At 44.7% G+C, this 24,587-nt stretch overlaps 1 long non-coding RNA gene across 1 annotated transcript; it reads left to right on the top strand.

The window, feature by feature from the left end:
* Positions 1-271: 271 nt before the first annotated feature.
* Positions 272-20,527, top strand: LOC115459082. Its single transcript, XR_003940200.1, has 3 exons — positions 272-377; positions 11,354-11,360; positions 20,517-20,527. It is a non-coding gene; the product is annotated as an uncharacterized LOC115459082 (long non-coding RNA).
* The last annotated feature ends 4,060 nt before the right edge of the window (positions 20,528-24,587 follow it).

Raw genomic sequence — 24,587 nt, forward strand, 5'->3', positions numbered from 1 at the left:
ATAGCCCTAGCCTCCTTAATCTTTCTTCATAGGGAAGTCGTCCCATCCCCGCTATCATTTTAGTCGCCCTTCGCTGCACCTTTTCCAATTCTACTATATCTTTCTTGAGATGCGGCGACCAGAATTGAACACAATACTCTTGTGGGCCCCTGGTTTGCTGGCGGGGGTCCCCAGCCCCCGCCAGTTGAAGCATTGTCCAGCGCCGGTCTCCGGCACTGCCGCATTGCTTTCCCTGCTCTGTCTTCCTCTCACATCTGGCACACTGCTTTTAGTGAAACTGAGCATGCTCAATTTCACTAAAAGGAGCGTGCAAGACATGAGTGGAAGACAGAGCAAGGCAGGCAACGCGGCGGCACTGGACAACACTTTAGCTGGGGGTGTTGGAGTCCCGCGCCAACCAAGGTATTTGCTGCAGCAGTGGGTGGGGAGCGGCAGGGCGGTAGTGTGACAGCAGGGCGAAGGGGGGCGGCAGTGGGATGGCAGACCAAAATGTGCGCCCCACCCCCACCCCCACCGCGAGGTCTGGCTATACCCCCTTAATAAAGATCTGTGATACAAAAATAAACACAGGATAATGCCCAATTTCTCTTAATCCAACTAAAAGTACATTCTGGGTTCTGTAGCTTGCACACTTTTAGCAGACTGCGGTAGGTATTCCTGTGGGCGTGTTCAGAGAGGTGTTGAAAAACAGCACACAGAAATTAGATTTTTCAATCCATGTGCATTGTTTACCAGCAGAAAACAGCCCGCAGAGAAAGCAGGTACAAGGTCTATAGGTCCTTTCTACCCATGGTCAATTTTCAAAGGAAAACAGCACGTAGTTTCTTTTAGGTGCTGGGTCTGCAGGTTCAACGTACCCACAGAGATTGTACTTAGACTGTTTGAATATTGCCCCCATAATATCTACATCTGGTTACCTTTTTGCCGTCAATGCAGGATATACAATGAATTTACATACACTGCATAATTGTATCCTGTTTTTGAAAGAATTGACCTCTCTGAAGTATAACCATAGCAGATGTAGTCTTAAGTGAATGCTGCATAGTTACAGGGTGAGCAAGTGAAAATTCCATACAGTATTGGCATTTTTACTAATTGTAATGGAACTCACATTTATGAAACTTTTCTGTTTCAGAAATACAAGCCAGGTCGATGTAATGACATTCTGAAATGGAAGCCTCCCAATTTGAACTCCGTGGATTTCCGTCTAAAAATAGCAAAAATCGGTGGAGAAGGGTATGTGGTTATTTCCCCCATGAATTAAACTATGTTTTCCCTATGAGCCTTTTTTATGTAGCAGAAATGGTTCTCTTCTAAAGTTTTCTCATGCTTTAGAAAAAAGTGTTGTCATGTGTGTTGTTCGTATTCTAAATTTCCTTCATGATTTCACAGTACAAGATCAAACATGTCCTGATTAATTAGTCTCAGCAGACAAAATGATCAAAAGCCCGAGCCGTATCTAATGTTAACTCTCTCTGTGGTTTTTTTACTTGTAGGGAGGATGTACCCTTTCACATATTTCCCAGGCAGACACAGTTGTTTGCTTGTGGTTTATATATAAGTAATTTAATGTATGACAAAATTTAATCCTAATCAAAAAGATGTTTGGAAGAACTGCAAACTATAGGTTTAGTCATTCTCTTAATATTCTAAACATCCTTCTTTGAAAGGATATTAGATTAGATTAGATTCAGCAATATCCTTTTCAGATTTAAACTGCATAGCATTGAAAAGTGTTTACCATTAAACATGCTAAGGAATATTCTTCAGTGAGTGAATACACATCCTGAAAGATGAGAGATCTATGCTGCCCTGCCTAGAGCTGTATATTGTAGGGGGAGGAGTTAGAGCTTAACAGGGGAACCTTTCTTAGTCATCTGACAATGGCACGAGGCACCCCAGAGCCTTTAAAAGAATTACATTGGTGTGGGACAAGTAGGAGGCGAGATCTGTGCAGTGTTGCCAGGTGGGCGGTTTTCCGCGACCCGCCGCGGGAAATTTTTGCCCGCGGCGGGTTGCGGTTTTTTGGGCTTCTTTTTTTTCTTTTCCGCGGTTTTTCGGGCGGTTTTTTCGGCCGCAGGGGGCGGGGTTAGTGACGTTTTGGGCGGGGTTAGTGACATTTTGGGCGGGGCCGATGATGTGGGAGGCGGGGCCGGTGACGGGGGAGGCGGGGTTGATGACGGCGTGGGCGGGGGTGATGACGCGGGGGTGGGGGTGTCAGGAGCGGGGTTTGAGTTTGGGCGGGTTTTGGGCTGTTTTTATGGTGGATTGGGTGGGAAAAAAATTTTCCACCTGGCAACACTGGATCTGTGCTGCATTACATATCGCTGTGGATTGCAGGAGGAGGATGACATACTTCAGAGCATCTGACGACATTACTGGTTGCTCTGGATCATTAAAAGGCATTGGATTGCCATAGAACAAGTTGATGGAGACATCTGTGCTATCCTAAATAGAGCAGGCCTCTTACAGTTCAGAAAGCTTTTAAAAACATGTTTATTTGAGAAGTATTGAGGGTCTGAATGTAGGCTATATTTTAATTTCGTGTTAACTATTGTCTGCTTTTGATTGCAGCTTCCCAGGTATGCCTGGTTCTCGCTTTATCTTTGAACTGCATAGAATCCATAAAGTTATTGCAGAATAGAAGTATGTTCTTTAGTTTAGTTTTAGTTTAGCTGTGGATTGCTAGAGGAGGAGGTGGAGCTACCGGGAGAACTCTTCTCAAGCATCTGATGCCGTCACTGGGCAACCCAAGGCCTTTAAAAGCATTGAATTGTTGCAGAATGTGGCCCAGGGTCAGATGCCTGAAGGGGCATGACCAGAGGGGCATTTACTGCCCTTTGGGGCCTTATGGATCACTTTGCTGTCTCTACAAGTCATTTTGTAATATTTACTACTGTGGAGGGTGTGTTTGTCAGAGGAAATGTTGGTAAGGAAGCACCCTCCACGAAACCCAGTCCTTGCTTGCTGCTTCAGCTGCCTAGTGCTTCTTTGGGTCCAGCCCTTACTTCATCAAGTCTATTACAGGAGTTGAGTGCAGTAGGTAAAGAATTAGAACAGCAGGATGGACCTTAAATATCTGGAAATGGAGATGTGTCTTGAATTTCCTGCTATTGCAAGTAGAGGAGTGTGGTAGCCGTGTTAGTCCACTCTTAAGGTTATCAATAGAAATCAAACAAAATAAAACATGGAAAAGAAAATAAGATGATACCTTTTTTATTGGACATAACTTAATACATTTCTTGATTAGCTTTCGAAGGTTGCCCTTCTTCGTCAGATCGGAAAAGATTTTTTCCGATCTGACGAAGAAGGGCAACCTTCGAAAGCTAATCAAGAAATGTATTAAGTTATGTCCAATAAAAAAGGTATCATCTTATTTTCTTTTCCATGTTTTATTTTGTTTGATTTCTATTGATAACCTGCTATTGCAAAAAATCCCAGTGCCATATATCAAGTCCTTGCATTGTTTCATAAACGTATATGATTAAAGACTTTATCCCCCTTTTTTTGAAGGCCCAACTTAAAGGATGCTTACACACACATCTCGATACTCCCAGCTCACAGGAAGTATCTTCGATTTTGGCTGGGAACACAGCACTTTTAGTACTGTGTACTGCCCTTTGGTCTGGCGTCTGCACCCAGGGTGTTTACAAAGTGCCTAGCGGTAGTCGCAGAGTTGCTACGCAGACTGGGAGTGCATGTGTTCCTTATCTTGACGATTGGTTAGTGAAGAGCACCTCGGAGGCAGGTGCTCTACAGTCCATTCGAATGACTATTCAGATGCTAGAGCTACTGGGGTTCATGATTAGTTATTCCAAGTCCCATCTCACCCCAGTTCAAAAGTTGGAATTCATTGGAGCCCTGTTGAACACAAAGACAGCTTGAGCTTATCTTCCCGAGACAAGGGCAGACAACCTCCTGTCCCTGGTGTCCATAGTTCGGATGTCTCAACAGATCATGGCTCAGCAGATGTTGAGACTTCTGGAGAACATGGCCTCCACAGTTCATGTAACTCCCATGGCACATCTACACATGAGATCAGCTCAATGGACCCTAGCTTCCCAATGGTGTCAATCTGCGGGGGGGTCTAGAGGATGTGATCCAATTGTCCACTGACTTTCAGAATTCCCTACAGCGGTGGACGATTCGATCCAATTTGACCTTGGGACGTCCATTCCAAATTTCTCAGCCACAAAAAGTGCTGATGACGGATGCAACCCTCCTGGGGTGGGGGGAGTTCATGTAGATTGTCTTCACACTCAAGGAGCTTGGTCCTTTTAGGAAAAAGGTCTTCAGATCAAACTCCTGGAATTGCGAGCGATCTGGAATGCTCTAAAGGCTTTCAGGGATCGGCTGTCCAACCAAATCATTTTGATTCAGACATACAATCAGGTTGCCATGTATTACACCAACAAGCAGTGGGGCACCAGATCTCGCTCTCTGTGTGAGGAAGCCGTCCAGATGTGGCTTTGGGCACACCGTCATGGCATGTTTCTCCAAGCCACTTATCTGGCAGACGTAAGCAACAGTCTGGCCAACAGGTTGAGCAGGATAATGCAACCTCACGAGTGGTCTCTGAACATGGGCGTAGCCAACAAGATCTTCTGAGCATGGGGCACCCCCTCAGTGGATCTTTTTGCCACTCAGATCAATCACAAGGTCCCTCAGTTCTGTTCCAGCCTTCAGGCCCATGACAGACTAGCGTCAGATGCCTTTCTCCTTCATTGGGGAACAGGCCTTCTGTATGCATATCCTCCCATACCTCTAGTAGGGAAGACTTTGCTGAAACTCAAACAAGACTGCGGAACCATGATTCTGATTGCTCCCTTCTGGCAGCGTCAGATTTGGTTCCCTCTTCTTCTGTTGTCCTCCGAGGAACCGTGGAGATTGTTTTCCAACCCTCATCACCCAGAACGAGGGGTCACTTCCACATCCCAACCTCCAGTCTATGGCTCTCACGGCCTAGATGTTGAGAGCTTAGAATTCGCCTCCTTGGATCTTTCAGAGGGTGTCTCCCGAGTCTTGCTTGCTTCCAGGAAAGATTCCACGAAGAAGTGTGTCACGTCTGTGGTCGTGACCCCTCTCAGGCTTACCTTATTTCTGGCGGTCATCTTCTAAGCTGGCTTTTGTCTGTTCTTCCTGAGTTAGCTCTGTCTCTGTCTCTGTGTGCTGGCTGCTTCCAGCATGGCTCTGATTGCTCCACTGTGCTGCACCTGTGTAGATTGAGCCTCTCTATGCTTCAGTATGCTTTCTGCCTGCTTCTTGGTTTGTGCTCCCCTCGCCCTCTGGTGGCCAGAACCGGTGGCTGCCATAGACTGTCTTGCTGTCCCTACCCGTTCCTGGCTTCAGCCCAGTCCGGTCCGGATCTTCAGGCTGCCAGACTTATCTTTCTTGTTTGTGCCTGAACAGCACCCGTAGTTGCCTTGAGATTGCTGCAGCTGAGCCTCAGGTGCTGATGGGCTTTATTAATCACCTAGAAACTTCTGTGTTTGCCTTTGCATCGTCTAAGGTCCCTGGTATGTGGGTGTGCTCTGTGCACTTCTACCTAGTCCAGTTTTATTCTGAGTTCTTGCCTGGTTCTTGTTTGTTTGTGTGTAGTTAGCTTTGGTTTTATTGTTTAGTTCCTAGTCTTGTTTCTGGTCTGCATTTCCTTGTCTTGTGTCTGTGTTCTTTATTAGTGGCTGCTTGGCAACTTTTAGTCCTGACTCCCTCCTGTCTGTGTTTCTGTCTTATTTGTTGCATTTGTATCCCACATTTTCCCACCTATTTGCAGGCTCAATGTGGCTTACATAACCGTGCTGGCGATTGCCAATTCCGGTATGAGAAATACCGAGCGGTTCATGAACACTGACATCTAGGGACCGAAACAAGTTTGCCAATAGGGCAAGAAAAAGAATGAAAGGGATGAGTGAGAGGATGGAACATTGTGGTATTCCTAATGAGAAAGAGGTGCAGATACTACCTCGAGCTACTGAACACAGAAAGACCTATTTGAAAGCTAAGGCAAAAACCAAGGACTGAACCAACCAAACCCATAGGTTAATAGTAATGCATGATCAACTAGGCTGACCCATTTTTATGGTAGCGAGAGTCTGTGTGTATTTCAAGTTCGGGGACTTACTAGTAGGGGGAGGCTATTATGCATTTTAAGCTGGGAAAGCACTTCTAAAGAACCATGTTTTCAGTAGTTTCATGTTGACTGGTAGAGAATTCTACAATATTGGATTTCCTCCTGAGAAGGTTGTCTCTCTAGTACTAGTAAGACATTAATCTAACAGTGGAAACACCATTAGGAGCACATGTGGAAGTGACCATAGGTTTAGCTGTTGGATCAGTTAGAGGAAAACACAGTCATTTAGGGCCTTGAACCAGAGCTTTAAACTTCATAATAAGATAAGTGTGATCCTTTCAAACTTTTTTATGTTCACCATCATACATGCTACGGTGCACTGAATAAGGTTCTTTTTCGGAATCCAAATGAAAGCGAGTTACAGTAGCCAAGGCATAAGATTACACAGAGTAGAATGACTGTGGCAAATTAAATGGGGCTGAAAAAGGAGTGAAGATAGTATAATTGACATAGCAGAAAGAAAACTGTCTTAGCTGAAGCCTGAATCAGAGTCTCAAGAGTGAGCTTGGAGTCCAGAATGACTCCCAGGGTTCAGATTTAGGCTACGGACTTGATGACCTGAAACTTTAAAAGGCATAGGTTGCTTTTACTATCTACAGTAGCTCTGTGTTTTGTGGTGCAGCCAGCTGGAGGTCCTACATAGGCATTTCTGGGGAGATGTTCCAAGCATTGAATATTATGAGTGTATAAACATTATATGATCTTATGATTACTAATACATTTGCTTTCTGAGGGGAGGAAATAAACACATCTCTCTATATAAAACGCACCTCCAACATTCTATGAAGCCTCCACAACTCCCAACGTTCTAAATGCATGGTGGTGAAACCCACATCTCCTGAATTGACATCACGTACTTCCGGATTCGTCACAAGCAGAAGTGACCAACCACACGAGGTTTCTCGGCTTCAGAATGTTGGAGGTGCATTCTATTAAATAGGATTGGTCAGTTCCTTGAAGCACAACCAGAGCTCAGCGTCCTGCACAGTAACACTCAGACACCAGAGAGAGAGAAGGGGGGCCTGAAACAAGAGGGAGGGAGGGAGGGAGGGGGGGAGAGTTATCTCTGTCACACAAACACACTCTCTCTCTCACAGTCAATGTCTTTCTCTCTCTCACATACTCTGTCTCACACTGTATCACATTCACTCTCTATGTGTCACACAGTCACTCACACACTCTCTTGGTCTCATACACTCAGTCTCACAGAGTCTGTGTCTCGCACACACTCTCTCGCACACACTGTATCTGTGTGAAACACACTCTTTCTCACACTGTGTGTCACATACGCACTTGCACACACTCTCATTCTCACGCACACACTGTCTCTCTCACAGACACACTCACATATTCACTCTCTCTCACACACAGTCACTCTCACATACACTCTCTCAAACATACACAATCCGAGGAAAACCTTGCTAGTGCCCGTTTCATTTGTGTAAGAAACGGGCCTTTTTTACTAGTGTAAGCAATAAAATGAAGCTCTGTGGTACTCCACTGGAAAGAGGATGGGCACAAAAACATTGACCCCATCATGATAGCTTGAGAGTCAATATACAAGAAGAATTTCAACAAGACCAATACTAGATTATCCATACCCAGGATGTAAAAGCAGGGATGCTTTAACCAGCTATGGGGATCTGGACAGCCAAGCCACTACCCAGCAAAAATGTGGAATAAAGGCATGTTGCTGCAGTCTAGACCATGCCACAAATAGCTCTGCCAGTCCTGTCCTTATAAAGAGGAAGTCTACATCAGAAGAGGCAGGACTGGCAGAGTTGTAAGTGGCTCCAAGTTTTTAGTCTGCTTTTATTTTACTGGGAAGCAGCAGAGCTGGTGGAGGGTACTGATGAAACCACAGTGGGCCTTCTGCTCAGGATTACTTTAACCTATACTATTTCGCTAATCAAAAAAGGTGCTGGTATTCATATAGGGCCAACCTCAAGGGATGGGATGACCTCCAATCCATGGCTCTGCCTGCACAGTAGCCAAATCCCCTGTTACCAACAGCATAGCAAATAAAAGGACTATATTACAAATAATGAAAACATTGTAAACACTGGATATATTCAGCAAAAATTGTTGCAGTAATTTATGTAGCCTGTACATAGAGCCATCAAGGTATTAGATTTAAACACACATTCTGAATCCACACAAGCCTTCCTGACCCAACAGAGCAAAGCCAGAACATTTCCCCATAGAACTCACTATACAAAATAATGTCATTTCAATAACAGCAATAAAAAACCTCTCCAGCACCAGGTATCTTGTGAATTAACATAAACCCCGCAAGTGTCACTCAGGACTTATAGAAGAAATCAACCATTCCATAACAGCACCAACCTCCAAAACTCATATAAGAACACGCCTAGGAAAAGGCAGCACCATGAATATTGTAGTGAGCGCTAGAACATACAACAATTGGGAAAACTGAACAAGCTGGATTACTACAGATCCCCCCAATTAGACACTTGGCCATGGTCACACATGCAGAACACAGAAGTCCCTTTTAAAATACAGGACAGGTGACTACAAACTAAAAGCAGAAATATGTAGATAAAAATTAACCTGACTCCCAAGACACCAGACTGCATGCAGCACAACACCAGAAAAGGCATGTTTTCTCCTGAACATTGCAAAATATAAGGAAAGCAGATATAAATTCTCAAAACAGACATTTTCCAATCACATTATGTTTTTCTATCTTTGTTGTCTGGTGATGTCATTTTTCTGATTACGTTGGTCCCAGCCTCTGGTTCCATACCTGCCAAGTCTCTGGCATTCAGTGGGAAATTCTGGGTCATCTCCTGCACTCTTGATGGGGAAGCAAGAACTCCCAATGAACAGCCTTAGTGCCAATATTACACATCTCTGCCATTGCAACTGTTGATTCTGGCTGATAGATTAAACACTTCACAGCAGGGTGGTCATTTAGGTTTCCTTTTATTCCAAAAAATGAGTTGCTAGGAAGAAGGTGGTTCATAAGATAGACCACTGGCAATGAGTGTCAGTTATTGTCCATGAACTTCTTACTTGACAAAGGGAGTGAACAGTTTATATAAGCTAAAAACAAATTACATCAGAGGGTCAGCGAACAATCAATTCTAATCAAAGAATTCAGTAGGTCAACAAGAATACACACATAGGACTCTGATTGATAGGTAGGACACAGATGGTTTTCTCAGGACTGCAAAACACATCTAACATATAATATTTTCTCAGCTACTAAAACAACACTAACGTCTTGTTAAATATTATTTTGGCGCTTGGGAGCTTTAGGAGAGAAAATAGCTTTCAATAGCCATGCTTATCTTTAGATATGAATCTGGTGCATTAGGTCTTACTCTCCCCCTTCCTGCAGCCTCTCAATCTTCCAAAAACAATCGGTTTACATTGATTAGGCCCTTCCTGAGGTCAGTGTGAAAGCTGAAAACAGTAAGTTTGTCTCTTGTAACCTAGAAGCATTTTATACCATTGTTCAGACCAAAGATATTAACCCTAAATTTACCAATTCCACACAGTCTAGCCTTTCTTTCACCTCTCTCCTCTCCCCCCTCCCCCCCTCCATTTTAGCATCTCTCAATATCCCTGCTTTGTTTTCCAGCCCTCCAACTTGCCTCAGTTGCTGGCAGTCTCTTTCAATCCTTGTAAACAGCTTAGAACTTTTTTGGTACAAGTGGACTAGCAATCTGAAATAAAGTAATAGTAAAGTCATCTTGAACTTTTCTTTCACAAGGTCTAGAGTGGCATGATGTTTTCTTGGAAACTAGGAACTATTCGTAGAAAAATCCTAGCTCTCTCTCCCCGTGTTGGTATAGTTGGACCACTTTTGCTCTCAAGATGGAAGAGAGCTATTTTCTAGCAATCCTTAGAGCAAAATAAGATGTAATGATGCTTTTGAACAATTTGGAGGAAATATCAACAGTTGTGATTTGTAGCCTCTCTTTATTATGTGGGAGCAATGGTTTAGATAAAACCTCAGTATCCTCCGCCCCCCCCCCCCCCCCCAAAGGAAACTAGTATTCTACCTTTGCACTCTGGATCCAGTCAAAAACTTGATCTTAGTGTGCTGCCACTGTCTCAACCTTCCCCCTCCTTCCCTATCCTTTCCTCTTCCTTTCAGGTACTCTCTCTCTCTCTATCTCATTCCTTCCACATTCTCTCTTCTCACTCTCCTACCCCTCGTGATATACTCTATCGCCTTCCCACCTTCTCTGAGACCTCTCTTTCCCTCACCTTCTCCTATCTCAGGGCACTCTCTTCCTTTTTTATTCCCCTCCTGGCACTCCTCTCCTTCCTTCTGACACACTCACTTCCTCTTCGCTTCATCCTCTCCCCTCCCCCGGGCACATTCTCTCTCTCTCTCTCTGCCCTACCACTCCACAAGCACTCCTGTTCCTTCTCCCACCCTCAGAATTATCTGCTGTTGACAGCCCCACCAGCCTCTGTCACACTCCATCCCCTCTCTATGCTCTCTCCAGGCTTCTACTGCCTCTGACTCACCCCCCTCCCTCAACCCCCATGCTCTCTCTTTCTACCCCAACGCTGCTGACTGACCTGACCCAATCTGTGGTTATCAACTGTTCACATGGAGACATTCTGCACTGCATTGTGGTGCACTCCTTGAGATGGCAGCAATGAGTAGGAAGGATGGGTTGGAGGCATATGGACTCCAACTGGCATGAGTGTCAGCAGCAGCAGTGGTAGCAGTAAGCAGTCAACTCTAGAAGGAAAGCAAATTCAGTCATGTCAGGTTTGGGCTGCCCCCGGGCCTAGTAGGAAAGTAGTGGCATCGGTTGAAGGCAGCCGTTGTTCAATTTATTTGGATATGGCAGTCATGCGAAGGGGAGGTAAGATGGCAAGCTGTGCTCCTGGCAGTGTAATTGCAGAGCTTTGGTCTAAAACTTAAGGTCTGACCGGACATGTTGGGACAGTGAGACTGGAGTAGGCAGAAGGTAAGACTGCAACAAGTTTTGTCGCAGGCTGCAGTGGAGAACATGGAAAGATGTGCATTGTCTGTACAGGATGGCAGTGGCTGTTGCAGGGCAAGTGTTCAGCTGCGAATCAGATGGCAGCAGTTGCACCTGCTGATAAGCAAGTAGCTTGTGGAAGGTGGATCTGTTGTTTGCTGTGAGTGTGTATGTGTAGAATAGAGCTCAATTGTGGGGTGGGATTGAGCATGCACAGGCTGCACATTAGAGGAAGCAACCTGGAAAAAAGCAGGATGGTGATGGGAGCTGCCATAGAGGTCCCTAGGAGCTGCCTTTGGATCTTGGACCTTGAACACTGCTCGAGATCCCCCATTTCTTTTACTTATCTCTGAAGTGATCTTCTCTATTGCAGAGTGAGTCCTTCTTGTATAAACCTTCACTCAGGCCTGCAGCCACAGAAGAGGCTCTCAATCCTGTTTACATAGCATTGCAGATCAAACAGAAGTGAATACAATCTTCCTGTTTCTCTGATGGGAGTATTTCAGAATTTCCTTTTTCCATTTAAAATACAATTTGAGTGTTTGATCCCAAAGATCTGTTTGGAAACTAACAGGCTTATTTTCGAAAGAGAAGGGTGCCCATCTTTCAACACAAATCAGTAGATGGGCGTCCTTCTCCCAGGGTCGCCCAAATCGGTATAACCGAAAGCCGATTTTGGGCGTCCTCAACTACTTTCCCTGGCGGGGATGACCAAAGTTCACGGGGGCGTGTCGGAAATATAGCAAAGGCGGGACTGAGGCCAGCCTAACACATGGGCGCCCTCGACCGATAATGGAAAAAAGAAGGGAGTCCCTGACGAGCACTTGGCCGACTTTACTTGGTCCATTTTTTCTTACGACCAAGCCTCAAAAAGGTGCCCGAACTGACCAGATGACCACTGAAGGAAATCGGGGATGACCTCCCTTTACTTAGTGGCTGCCTGGCAGCTTGTAGTCTTGACTCTGTTGTGTGTTTCCTGCTGGTATACAGTTCCTGCCCAGTCCGGTAAGTCCTGCAAGCCACCTGCACCCAGGGGCTCAACTCCTGGGGACGGGTGGTCAAGTGCAGGTGAAGCCTTGTTCCAGTCCAAGTGTTCTTGTCCAGTGTGTTTCTGCTTTGCTTATCCCTGTCAGAAGTCCCTTCTTTGTGTGTGTGTGTGTGTGTTAGCCCAGTGCTGGTTGGGGTGGTTTTGCCTGCCACTGCAGCTCCTTGGCAGCGGCCCAAGGGCTCACAAACCTAGTTGCTGCTTTGAGACCTGACAGTGTTACTCTTTCAAATGGAGGAGGTTTCCCATCTGGTGTGACAGCAAGACCCTAGATCCTCCTTCTTGTCCCACTCACACCCTGCTTGAATACCTTCTACACTTATCAGAGTCTGGTCTCAAGACCAACTCCGTAAGAGTTCACCCTAGTGCGATTAGTGCTGCTTATCGCCATGTAGAGGGTAAGCCTATCTCTGGACAGCCTTTATTTGTGCGCTTCATGAGTGTTTGCTTTTGTCAAAGCCCCCGGTCAAACCTCCACCAGTGTCATGGGATCTCAACGTCGTTCTCACACAGCTGATGAAAGCTCCTTTTGAGCCACTGAATTCCTGCCATCTGAAGTACTTGACCTGGAAGGTCATTTTCTTGGTGGCTGTTATTTCAGCTCGTAGGGTCAGTGAGCTTCAGGCCTTGGTAGTGCATGCACCTTATATTAAGTATCATCACAACAGAGTAGTCCTCTGCACACACCCTAAGTTCCTGCCGAAGGTGGTGTCAGAGTTCTATCTGAACCAGTCAATTGTCTTGCCAACATTCTTTCCCTGTCCTCATACCCGCCCTGGTGAAAGCAGTTTGCATACCTTGGACAGCAAGAGAGCATTGGCCTTTTACGTGGAGTGGACAAAGCCGTACAGACAGTCCGCCCAATTGTTTGTTTCTTTCAATCCCAACATGAGGGGAGTCGCCATCAGAAAACGCAAAATCTCCAATTGGCTAGCAGATTGCATTCCTTCACTTATGCCCAAGCTGGGCTGACTCTGGAGGGCCATGACACGGCTCATAATGTTAGAGCCATGGCTGTGTCAGTGGCTCATTTGAAGTCAGCTTCCATTGAAGAGATTTGCAAGGCTGCAACGTGGTCATCAGTCCACACATTCACATCTCACTACTGCCTTCAGCAGGATTCTACTACTACTACTTGACATTTCTAAAGCGCTACTAGGGTTACGCAGCGCTGTACAGTTTAACATAGAAGGACAGTCCCTGCTCAGGGAGCTTACAATCTAAAGGACAAATGTACAGTCAGTTAAATAGGGGCAATCAAATTGAGGCAGTCTAGATTTCCTGAATAGGTTAGGTGCCGAAGGCGACATTGAAGAGGTGGGCTTTGAGCAAGGATTTGAAGATGGGCAGGGAGGGGGCTTGGTGTAAGGGCTCAGGAAGTTTATTCCAAGCATAGGATTCCCGACGCGACAGTCAGTTTGGGCAGTCAGTGTTGCAGAATCTGTTCGGGGTTTAGAATCCAACTGCACCCCCCTAGACCCATTTTTGTTCTGTTCCAGGCTGCACTCTCATTTAGTTGTTTATGGTTTCAGGTCAATCTGTGTTATGTCCTCGCCATTGCAAGGCCCAGTTGACCAATGTTCATTGTTTTGAGTGAGCCTGGTTGCTAGGGATACCCCACATGTGAGAGCAAGCAGCCTGCTTGTCCTCGGAGAAAGCGAAGATACCTGTAGCAGGTATTCTCCGAGGACATCAGGCTAATTGTTCTCACAAACCCGCCCACCTCCCCTTTGGAGCTGTTGTTTGTTTTATGCTTTTTGATTTAACTGAAGGGGCACGCTCGTGCAACGGGCGGGAATTTGTCCACGCACCAGAATGCTCTGGCAAAACTTTTATATTTTTTGCTTTGGAAAAAATTTCCATTTCCTTGGCCGACGTGGACGTCGACCTACATGTGAGAACAATCAGCCTCAGCCTGCTGTCCTCGGAGAATACCTGCTACAGATAAGTATCTTCGCTTTATGGGCTTGCAATTTACACTTCTTGAATTTTCCATATTGTTAATAGTATTGCAGCAAAGATGATGTTGAAAAACAATTTATGTTGGATGTCTTTTCACTGGATACTTCTGCCCTCTCAAAACTTGTAAAACCTTTTTATATTTTCTCATTTATTAAAATGGCAGATTGATGTTTCTTTGAAAGCTTTGCAGGTGGCACATGATTTGGCAGCTCATTTAATAACAAATATGCAGAGATTTGGTAGTATCACTCCAGTTTTGTCTGACCTGAATAGGCTACCTATTAACATGTGGATGCATTTTAAGATCTTGACACTAGGTTTTAAAATTTTGAAGAATGAAGCTCTCTCCATTTTAACGTCTCCTTTGAAGCTTTACCAACCAGTTAGGACACTGAGATCCTCAGATAAGTCTTTGCTTGAGGTCCTTTGTTTTCATTCATTTAGTTTACTTGGATTAAGTACATTCCAAGTAGTGAGCCCTAGTTTGTGGAATGTGTTGTCTCTTGAGCTTTGGAAAATGGATTTGTATCTGTCATGTAGGAAACTATTAAAAACACATCTATTCCAGAAGGCATTTAAAATGTAATTAGACAAAAAAACAGGCTTTTTATTTAGAACTCAGGAAGCAACTGAAAGAACAGGTTTTTCATTTTTGTGTTTTGTGTTGGTGGTTGTTTTTGTTTTTAAGTTATGTAATGTACTTCTTGATGATGTGTAATTGTTTATGTATTTTTACTTTGCAATCTGCTGTGAAGTTTGGAATATATGGAATAGAAATGTTTTAAAATAAATCAGTCAATAATGGAGAAGTGCTGGGGACAGATTAGACCACAATGCTTGAGACGTCTATTCAAGAAATTGCACTAAGCTGCTACCTTTTCGTGGAGTACAGAGAGATTTGGTTTTGATTAGTTTCTTTAGAAAAAGATTGACCCGCTTTCATGGTTCCCCTGTCTATGTTTTCTGGATATCATCTTTATTTATTTATATTTTTGATATAATACAGGGTTCAACCATTCTCAAAAGTACAATATTGACCAAATGACATCAACCATTGAGTCAACCGATAGCTGCTCAAGAAACGTTAATTCAAACAACAGTGAATCAGTAACTGGTTAATAACCCATAAACAAGAAACAGTCCCTCTGTATTGTTGTTACTATCTCCTGAAAGTGTATCCTTCAGTTTCAGGGTAGCATGTTTGCTTTCCTGCATCGCTCACACTTAGAGCAATTTCTTTTTTGAAAATTCAGAATCAGTAGTGAAGGAGGTTAGAGTTCTACAATGTATATTGGGTACAGGAGTGAAGATATTGGATCTTTTTGGTTTACTTGTTAAATTTCATTTGATATTCTCCTCTAATGTTGGTTTGCTTGTAAAATTGTGGATTTTCTGTGCTGTATTGCCTCTCTCATGATTGAGATGTTACAATTCAGAAAGTTAAATAGAAAACTGGGAAATAGTACAAATTAAACATAGCCACATTCATATAACATGAGTAGAGAGTTTTGGTAGCCGTGTTAGTCCACTTTTAAAGGTAATCAATAGAAATGAAACCAAAACATTGACAAGAAAATAAGATGATACCTTTTTTTATTGGACATAACTTAATACATTTCTTGATTAGCTTTCGAAGGTTGATCTTCTTCGTCAGATCGGAAATAAGCAAATGTTGGTAGGTGACAGTATATATAAGTGAACATCAAAGCATTTCAGTGACAGTCTAACAGGATGAGGGTGGATAGGTAAGAGACAGGAAGAGTCGGGTGGATAAGGGACAGGGAGAGAGGGTACTCCATGAAACTGATGACTGGCAGATTGAAAAGAAATTCTAGAAAGGGTTTTTTTTTTCCCACACAGTGCATAATTAAGCTGTGAAATCTGTTACCAGAAGACTTGATTACAATGACTAACATAAGAGGATTTGATAAGTTCCTGGTTGAAAAGTCTATCAAAGTTTATTAGCTAGATAAACTTGGATAGCCGTTACTCATCTCTTGAGTTATGCTATAAGAAGTAGATCTGCTTTTGGAATCTGCCAAGTATTTGGGATTGGTTGAAATACTAGATACATTTCCAGACTAATTCATTCTTATCGAATCAGATAATATCAGTAAACCATATTTGTTCATCAGAAATACATTGCTGAATAAGGGCCTATGTACTAACTCGCAACGGTGTTTGCAGGTTAGTACCTCTTTCCGTGAAATATAGCTAGGGGGAGCAAATGAGCTCTTGGTTCATTACATCCCTAGCTAGATTTTGCATTGAATATTTCACACATTGCCACAGCCAGGAATATTGCACATTCCAGGCTGTAGCAATGTGTGGAAAATGGGAAACATCCCTTTTCACATAGCAGTGGCAATCTAAATATGAAGGGTCTTCCAACCCAAATTAGAGGCTTCCTCCAGATGGGGGGGGGGGGGGGGGAGGTATCTACTCGCTAGTTTTAGGCAGTAAGAATGTACATAAATGCTGATATTCTGGTCATTTATGCATGTATATGAACAAATGCAGGCATAAAGCAGTTTCTAGCTCAGTAGTACTCCGTAAGTATGTGCCTAAATGTATGATGGAGTGTACTTTACCGGTGGGTATTCACATGGGCGAAGTCTGAGCAGAGCACATAAGTGAGTAGATCGGTGATTTTCAACCTTTTTTTTATTTCACGGCACGCTTACAAGGAGCAAAAATTGTCAAAGCACACCATTGGAATCTAACCCATACCCGCCAGTGTCCGCTAAGATCCATTCCATCCCTACAAGTAATCTCCTTCATCCCCACCCGTACCTGTAACTTTCAGAAGTAGTTATTTCATTTAATTATGCCACTGAAATACATTACAGCACCAATATTACTATGTAATTTACTATGTAATATACCTGCCACTGGGAAACTGGAACAAGATGGAGGGTTACAGATTCCTACACAGACACCACATGCTAGCAGAATCTTTCACCTCAGTTGCAGATGCAGAACATGACTCTCTCCTGATACAAAATAGGGAACCGCAAACATCATGCACACAAAAACTGAAAGCAGAGATATTGGACTCTGCATGTCATGCAACACCAGAGAAATAGAATGCATGTCCTTCTGTTCAGTGCAACACTGACATAATTCAATCACTAAACTGAAAATAAAATCATTTTCCTGCCTTTATAGTCTGGTAATTTTATTATTCCAGTCTTCTTCTTCCCAATCTTTGGTTCTGCTTTCATCTGTGTGTGCTCTTAACTCTGTTTCCAGGGTCTCCTTTTCATTTGTTGTTTCTTTTCTCACCACCTGCCCTATGTTTGGCCCTGATCTTTCATGTTCAGCTTTCTTCAATTTCTCTGCCTCCTCAAATCTATCTTGTTTTCCCCCTCTCTTTCCTTCATATGCAGCCTGTCTCCCATCTTCCCTTCCATGCAGAATGTCCCCCCTCTTGCCTTCCCTTCATTTATTTATTTATTTATTTATTTTTTGTTACATTTGTACCCCGCGCTTTCCCACTCATGGCAGGCTCAATGTGGCTTACATGGGGCAATGGAGGGTTAAGTGACTTGCCCAGAGTCACAAGGAGCTGCCTGTGCCTGAAGTGGGAATTGAACTCAGTTCCTCAGTTTCCCAGGACCAAAATCCACCACCCTAATCACTAGGCCACTCCTCCACTGTTGCTACTATTTGAGATTCTACATGGAATGTTGCTATTCCACTAGCAACATTCCATGTAGAAGTCGGCCCTTGCAGATCACCAATGTGGCCGCGCAGGCTTCTGCTTCTGTGAGTCTGACGTCCTGCACTTACGTGCAGGACGACAGACTCAGAGAAACAGAAGCCTCTTCTACATGGAATGTTGCTGGTGGAATAGCAACATTCCATGTAGAATCTCCAATAGTATCTATTTTGTTTTTGTTACATTTGTACCCTGTGCTTTCCCACTCATGGCAGGCTCAATGCGGCTTACATGGGGCAATGGAGGGTTAAGTGACTTGCCCAGAGTCACAAGGAGCTGCCTGTGCCTGAAGTGGGAATCGAACTCAAGTTCCTCAGTTCCCCAGGACCAAAGTCCACCACCCTAAGCACTAGGCCACTCCTCCACTTCTTGCATTTATTGCATTTATACCCCCACATTTTCTTACCTATTATTAGTTTCAGTGTGGCTTACAGTAGAATTACTACAACACAGACAGTGTGGTGTGATCAGAAAGGATCGGTCAGAGTAGTTTATGTAAGATCATGTTCAATCTGTCTCACTTCTTCTCTTTCCTTCATGTGCAGCATGTTTGATCAGTGTGCGTCAGTTCTAAGAAAGAAACTTGAAAGTTAGGTAGTATTAGGAAAGGAATGGAAAACAAAAATGAGGACATTATAATGCCTTTGTATCACTCCAAGGTGTGACCGCACCTCGAATACTGTGTGCAGTTCTGGTCACCACATCTCAAAAAAGATATAGTGGAATTAGAAAAGGTACAGAGAAGGGTGATGAAAATGATAAAGTGGATAGGACGACTTCCCTATGAGGAAAGGCTAAAGCAGCTAGGGCTCTTCAGCTTGGAGAAGAGATAGCCGAGGGGAGATATGATAGAGGTCTATAAAATAATGAGTGGAGTGGAACGGGTAGATGTGAATCGCTTGTTTACTCTTTCCAAAAATACTAGGTTTAGGGGTATCCAATGAAGCTTCAAAGTAGTAAATTTAAAACAAATTGGAGAAAATTTGATGCCAGGGAAGGTAGTAAAAGCAGTTAGCTTAGCAGGGTTAAAAAAATTTTTGGATAGCTTTCTAAAAGAAAAGTCCATCAGCCATTATTAAGATGGGGAGAATTCACTGCTTACTTCTAGGATAAGCAGCATAAAATATATTGTACTGTTTTGGGATCTTGCCAGGTACTTGCAACCTGGATTGGCCACTGTTAGAAACAGGATGCTGGGTTTGATGGACCTTCGGTCTGTCCCAGTATGGCAACACTTATGTACTTATGGTCTTCCCTTCATGTTCAGCCTGTTTCCCTTCTTCCCTTCCCTTCATGTTCAACATATCTCCCTTCATGTTCAGCATGTCTCCCTTCTTCCCTTCATGTTCAGCATGTCTCCCCTCTTCCCTTCCCTGTATGTGCAAAATTTCACTCATTTTCCTCTGTGGTATTCTCTGTACTCCTTTTTCTTTTCTCACAGGTCCTGGCACCTCTCTTCTCCCCCCCCCCCCCCCCCCCCAAATTTCAGCACCTCTCTCCCTCTCCACAGCCCCTCTCTTCCTCACTCACCTCATTGGACTTCTCTCTTCCCTAATTGACCTCCTTGTCCAGCACCGCTCTCCCTCCTTGCCCCTCATGCAGAACCTCTCCCCTTTCTGACCCCTTGATGCAGCACCTCTCTCTCTCTCTCTCCTTGACTCCCCCTGAAGCAGCACCTCTCTTGCTCTTTGCCCCCACCTGAAGCAGCACCTCTTTCCCTCTTTGCCCCCCCCCCCCCCCCCCGGATGCAGCACTGCTTTTCTTCCTTGTCCCTCATGCAGAACTTCTCTCCCTCATTCTCAACCCCCCAGCCAGCATCTCCCCCTCTCTTTCTCAACCCTCCCAGCCTAGGACATCTCCCTCATTCTCAAACCCCCAGCGCCAACATCTTCCACGTTCATTCTCAATCCCCCAGCCCCAGTCCAGCACCTCTCCCTCATTGTCACACTCCCCAGCACCTCTACCTCATAGTCATACTTCTCCAGCCCCAGCCCAGCACCTCTCATTCCCAAACCCCTAGCCCCAGCATTTCCCCCTCATTTCAACCCCCTGCATTTCCCCTTCATTAGCAATCCTCCATACTCAGCTCAACACCTCTCCCTCATTCTCAAACCTCCAGCCCCAACACTTCCCCTTCATTCTCAAGCCCACAGCCCCAGTCTAATACCTCTCCCTCATTGTTTAACCCCCAGCCCCAGCATTTCCCTCTCATTCTCAAACCCACAGCCCCAGTCCAATATCTCTCCCTCATTCTCAAGCCCCCAGCCCAACATCTCCCCTTCATTCTCAACCCTGCCAGCCTAGGACCTCTCCCTCATTCTCAAACCCACAGCCCCAGTCCAGCACTTCTCCCTCATTCTCAAATTCCCCACCCCTGCTTACCACCTTCCAACTTCTCTTGCCCCCACAGCTTCCCTTCTTCAGCGTCCCGCCCCCCCTTCTGATGCAATTTCCTGTTTTTTTCTGGCAGGGCGGGACATAGTCGAGGGAGAGAAGTTGTGTCATAGGGAGCGGGGCACCAGAGAAAGAACGCTGCTGTGGACCTCAAGCATGAGTTTGAAGGTGAGGGGAGAGGTGCTGGATCGCGAACAGGGAAAGATGGCAGACCATGGCAAGAGGTTGTGAAGAGGGGTGCTCGGCGTGTAGTGGCAGTCAAATGCATGTTGTCTTGGTATCTCTGTGGAGGGGATCCCCACGTCACACTGGTTGAAAAATGCTGGAGTAGATAATACAATTTTATATCTACACATAGTCTTTTGCAATCTAAGTGTGAGCATTTACACCAGCTGTATGACTGGAATATTGTTTTGCACCTTAAAGATAGGTGTGCTTTTATCCACTTACACGAGTATTCTATAAAGAAAAGTAGGCTTCAAATAAGCATTTTCCAAGCACCTAAATCTAGGCACCCCCTTGTGAATTACATTTTATAAGTTAGCATGTGGTGTTAGTAGTGTACAAAATATAGAACAGAAGAAGTTCTCTACGATGACGAATCACAGAAGGCAAAAGTAGAGACTAAAAGACGATTCACCACTGGAGACGTGAGTCCAACAGTCTTTATTATATCAATGATAACGACCCAACACAGGCCGTGTTTCGACGCTAAAAAAGCGTCTGCATCAGGGGTCAATAAATACACCAAGTAGTGAATGCAAAACGAGGAGTCCTACTTGTATGTGTGTTGTCAACTCACTGATCACGTAGCACTAAACAGAAAATGCTGGACGCAGACTATCAGAGCAAAAGTGTACAGCCACAGTAACAACATAATGACTTGACACTTAGTACATGCTAATTAATGTGTTAACTGCTTAGTATGGAAAGGGGTAAGGAATGAGTATAGGTTGCACCTTACAGATAACACGGTAGCTTACTAAGTTTTAACTGTTACTGTAGGAGATAACAGCAGATAGCACAGATCACTTAATTCCATCTGAGTAGCATTATCTGTCATGTACTTAACGCAAGGTAAGTGTATTGTGTCTGCATTAACTGCATAGGCAGACGCTGGGTATACACCCAAAAGTTAAAACAGAGACTTTGCATTTACCACAAAGTAATGTTGGCAGTTATCCTTGTGGTAACCAGTAATATTTACCACACTTTAGAAATGGGCTTCATAGAAGATCGTGATGAGGGTTATTTTTAATATTATTTATTGATTGCATTATAAAGATTTAAAACACAGGCATATTATCAATGACGGCAAATAATGACAAATTGGCTCATCCAGTATTTATATATTAGCTAATGTAAGGCTCTAGGCAATACACAAAACAGTAACAAAATAGCATCAGAAATATAAACATGTAAGCAATTATCTCATTGCAAACTGAGGCAAAATACCAGTCAAATTTTAAAAAAAAATTCAGATCTCCTTCATGACCGATCCCATCTTGGTAAATCGAAAGCAGCACTTCCCAGAATAGACCAGTGCAAGTAGCAAAACGCTAGCTCAGACTGAAAAACAGAGAAAAATGTAGGCAGATAAAGACCAGGGCCTTTCCAGTTTGCCCATCCATGCCATCTATTTTCCCTATCACTTCCTTAGAGATCCCATGTACTTGTCCCAAGCTGTCTTTGATTCAGATACTGTTTTCATCTCCACTACTTCCACCGGAAGGCCGTTCCATAAATTTACCACCCTTTCCATGAAGAAGTATTTCTTCAGGTTACTTCTGAGTCTATTCCCTTTCATCCTATGCCCCCTCGTTCCAGAGCCTTCTTTCAGTTGAAAGAGACTTGCCTCTTGTTCAATTATGCCAAATAAGTATTTAAATGCCTCTATCATATCTCCCCTCTCCTGTCATTCTTTAAGTCTATCCCCATATGCTTTGTGATGAGGACCACTGAACATTTTAGTAGCTACCCTCTGGACCGACTCTATCCTGTTTATATCTTTTTGAATATGTGGTTTCCAAAATTGTACACAATCAAACATATAAATGGCAAGTGACCGACTCACCTGCATATGCGCAGTAGAGACTTCCCTCTCTGTCCTGCCCCCGCGTCAAGACGTGATGACGGAACAGAGAGGGAAACTACCCTCATCTCCCCTTACGTTCCCGCCCGTAACCTCCGTTCACAGGATAAATCCCTCCTCTCAGTACCCTTCTCCACCACCGCCAACTCCAGGCTCCGCTCATTCTGCCTCGCCTCACCCTATGCTTGGAACAACCTTCCTGAGCCCTTACGCCAAGCCCCCTCCCTGCCCGTCTTCAAGTCTTTGCTTAAAGCCCACCTCTTCAATGCTGCGTTCGGCACCTAACCCTTACCGTTCAGTGAATCCAGACTGCCCCAATTTGACTGCCCCTATCGGACCAACCGTTCACTTGTCTATTAGATTGTAAGCTCTTTGAGCAGGGACTGTCTCTCTTTGTTAAATTGTACAGCGCTGCGTAACCCTAGTAGCGCTCTAGAAATGTTAAGTAGTAGTAGTAGTGAGGAGTGCACCACACGGAAGGGGAGGGAGGGAACCACCAAGGTCGCTACCGCTCCCCCCCCCCCCCCCCCGAGGTCGCCACCAGCCCCCCTCCATCCGGGCCGGGCCCTCTCTTCTCCATTGAACTTACAGCGCCGAAACCGCAGCAGGCAGATCAGCTCCCGTCGGCCTTCCTTCCCTGCCTGTGTCCCGCCCTCGCCGACGTTACGTCACACGAGGGCGGGACACAGGCAGGGAAGGAAGGCCAACGGAAGCCGATCTGCCTGCTGCGGTTTCGGAGGTGAGGCGCTGTATGTTTAATGGAGAGGAGAGGGCCCTGCCCGGGTGGAGGGGGGGCGGCGGCGGCAACCTCAGGGGGAAGAGGGAGGGGAGGCCAGGAGAAATGCTGGACATGGGAGGTCTCAGAAGGAGGGGGGCCTTGGAGCTGGGAGGGATGGACAGAGGGGAGCCTTGGAGCTGGCTGGGAGGGAGGGACGGAGGGGGGCCTTGGAACTTGGGCCTTGGAGCTGGGAGGGAGGAGGGGCCTTGGAGCTGGGAGGGAGGGACAGAGGGCCTTGGAGCTGGCAGGAAGGAAGGAGGATGCTGGACATGGGAGATCAGAAGGAGGGGGGCCTTGGAGCTGGGAAGGATGAACAGAGGGGGGCCTTGGAGCTGACTGGGAGGGAGGGACGGAGGGGGGAGCTGGGAGGGAGGGCAGGGGGCCTTGGAGCTGGGAGGAGGGGGGCCTTGGAGCTGGGAGGGAGGGACAGAGGCCCTTGGAGCTGGCAGGGAAGGAGGGAGGGCGGGGGGGGGCCTTGCAGCTGGGAGGGGAGGGGGGAGGGAATGGGGCCTTGGAGCTGGGAGGGAGTTAGACATCAAAATAGAACATACCAATACTCGCCCGTTTTAACGGGCTTAATGGCTAGTATTTTAAATATTTGCTGGAAGTGCCCACTACCTTGTTGTACCAGACTGGGACTGTATTGTAGGGAGTGGGAGGAAGCATGAGTCAATTATGACTGCTTTGGTCTTGTTTTTTTGAGTCTCATTTTGCAGTATTGGTCCAAATGGTGATATCTCATTTGGACTACTGCAACTCTCTTTTTGTTGGGTTGAGTGCCAAATGTCTGCATAAATTGCAGATGATACAGAACACAGCTATATGTTTGGTTTTTCATTTGAAAAAATATGACACAATATCCATCCTTGCAAAAAGGCTTCATTGGCTTCCTCTAATGGTGCGTATTGTTTTCAAATCTGGTTGTATGATTTTTCATGTTTCGTATGGGAGCACTTTGGAATTGTTTATTTTATCTTTTTCAGATCTTTTTCTTTCTTCTCGGTTGCAGGATAATGTTTTATTAAAACGTCCTGCATGTAATGATGTTCAGTTAAAGCGTTATTTTGAAGTTATGTCCTTTAGAGCAATTCCTATCTGCAATGTGCTTCCTCTATATATTCGATCAGAGGTAAATTATATGTTATTGCGTCAAAAACTGAAAACATTTTTATTCGATAAATTTTAATGTCCTTTTACTTTTTATTTTATTTTGTAGTCTTATAAAATTTAGATTACTACAATGCCTTGTTTCAAGGTATTGCTGTACTTGATATCAAAGACTTGCAGTTAATTGAAAGTATTGCAGTTGAATTAATTACTGGTACATGAAAATTTGGTCATGTCACTCCTTTGCTGAAAGCTGAACATTGTCAATAGCCTCCAAGATTCTATTTAAATTACTGATGATAGTTCATAAAGTATTGCACTCAGGTGAACCATTATTTTTTGCTCCCTCATCTGATCCTCTACACGGTCTCTCAAGTCTTGAGGT

The sequence above is a fragment of the Microcaecilia unicolor genome, unplaced genomic scaffold (genome assembly GCF_901765095.1).
Source record: "Microcaecilia unicolor unplaced genomic scaffold, aMicUni1.1, whole genome shotgun sequence".
In the NCBI taxonomy this organism is placed as follows: domain Eukaryota; kingdom Metazoa; phylum Chordata; class Amphibia; order Gymnophiona; family Siphonopidae; genus Microcaecilia; species Microcaecilia unicolor.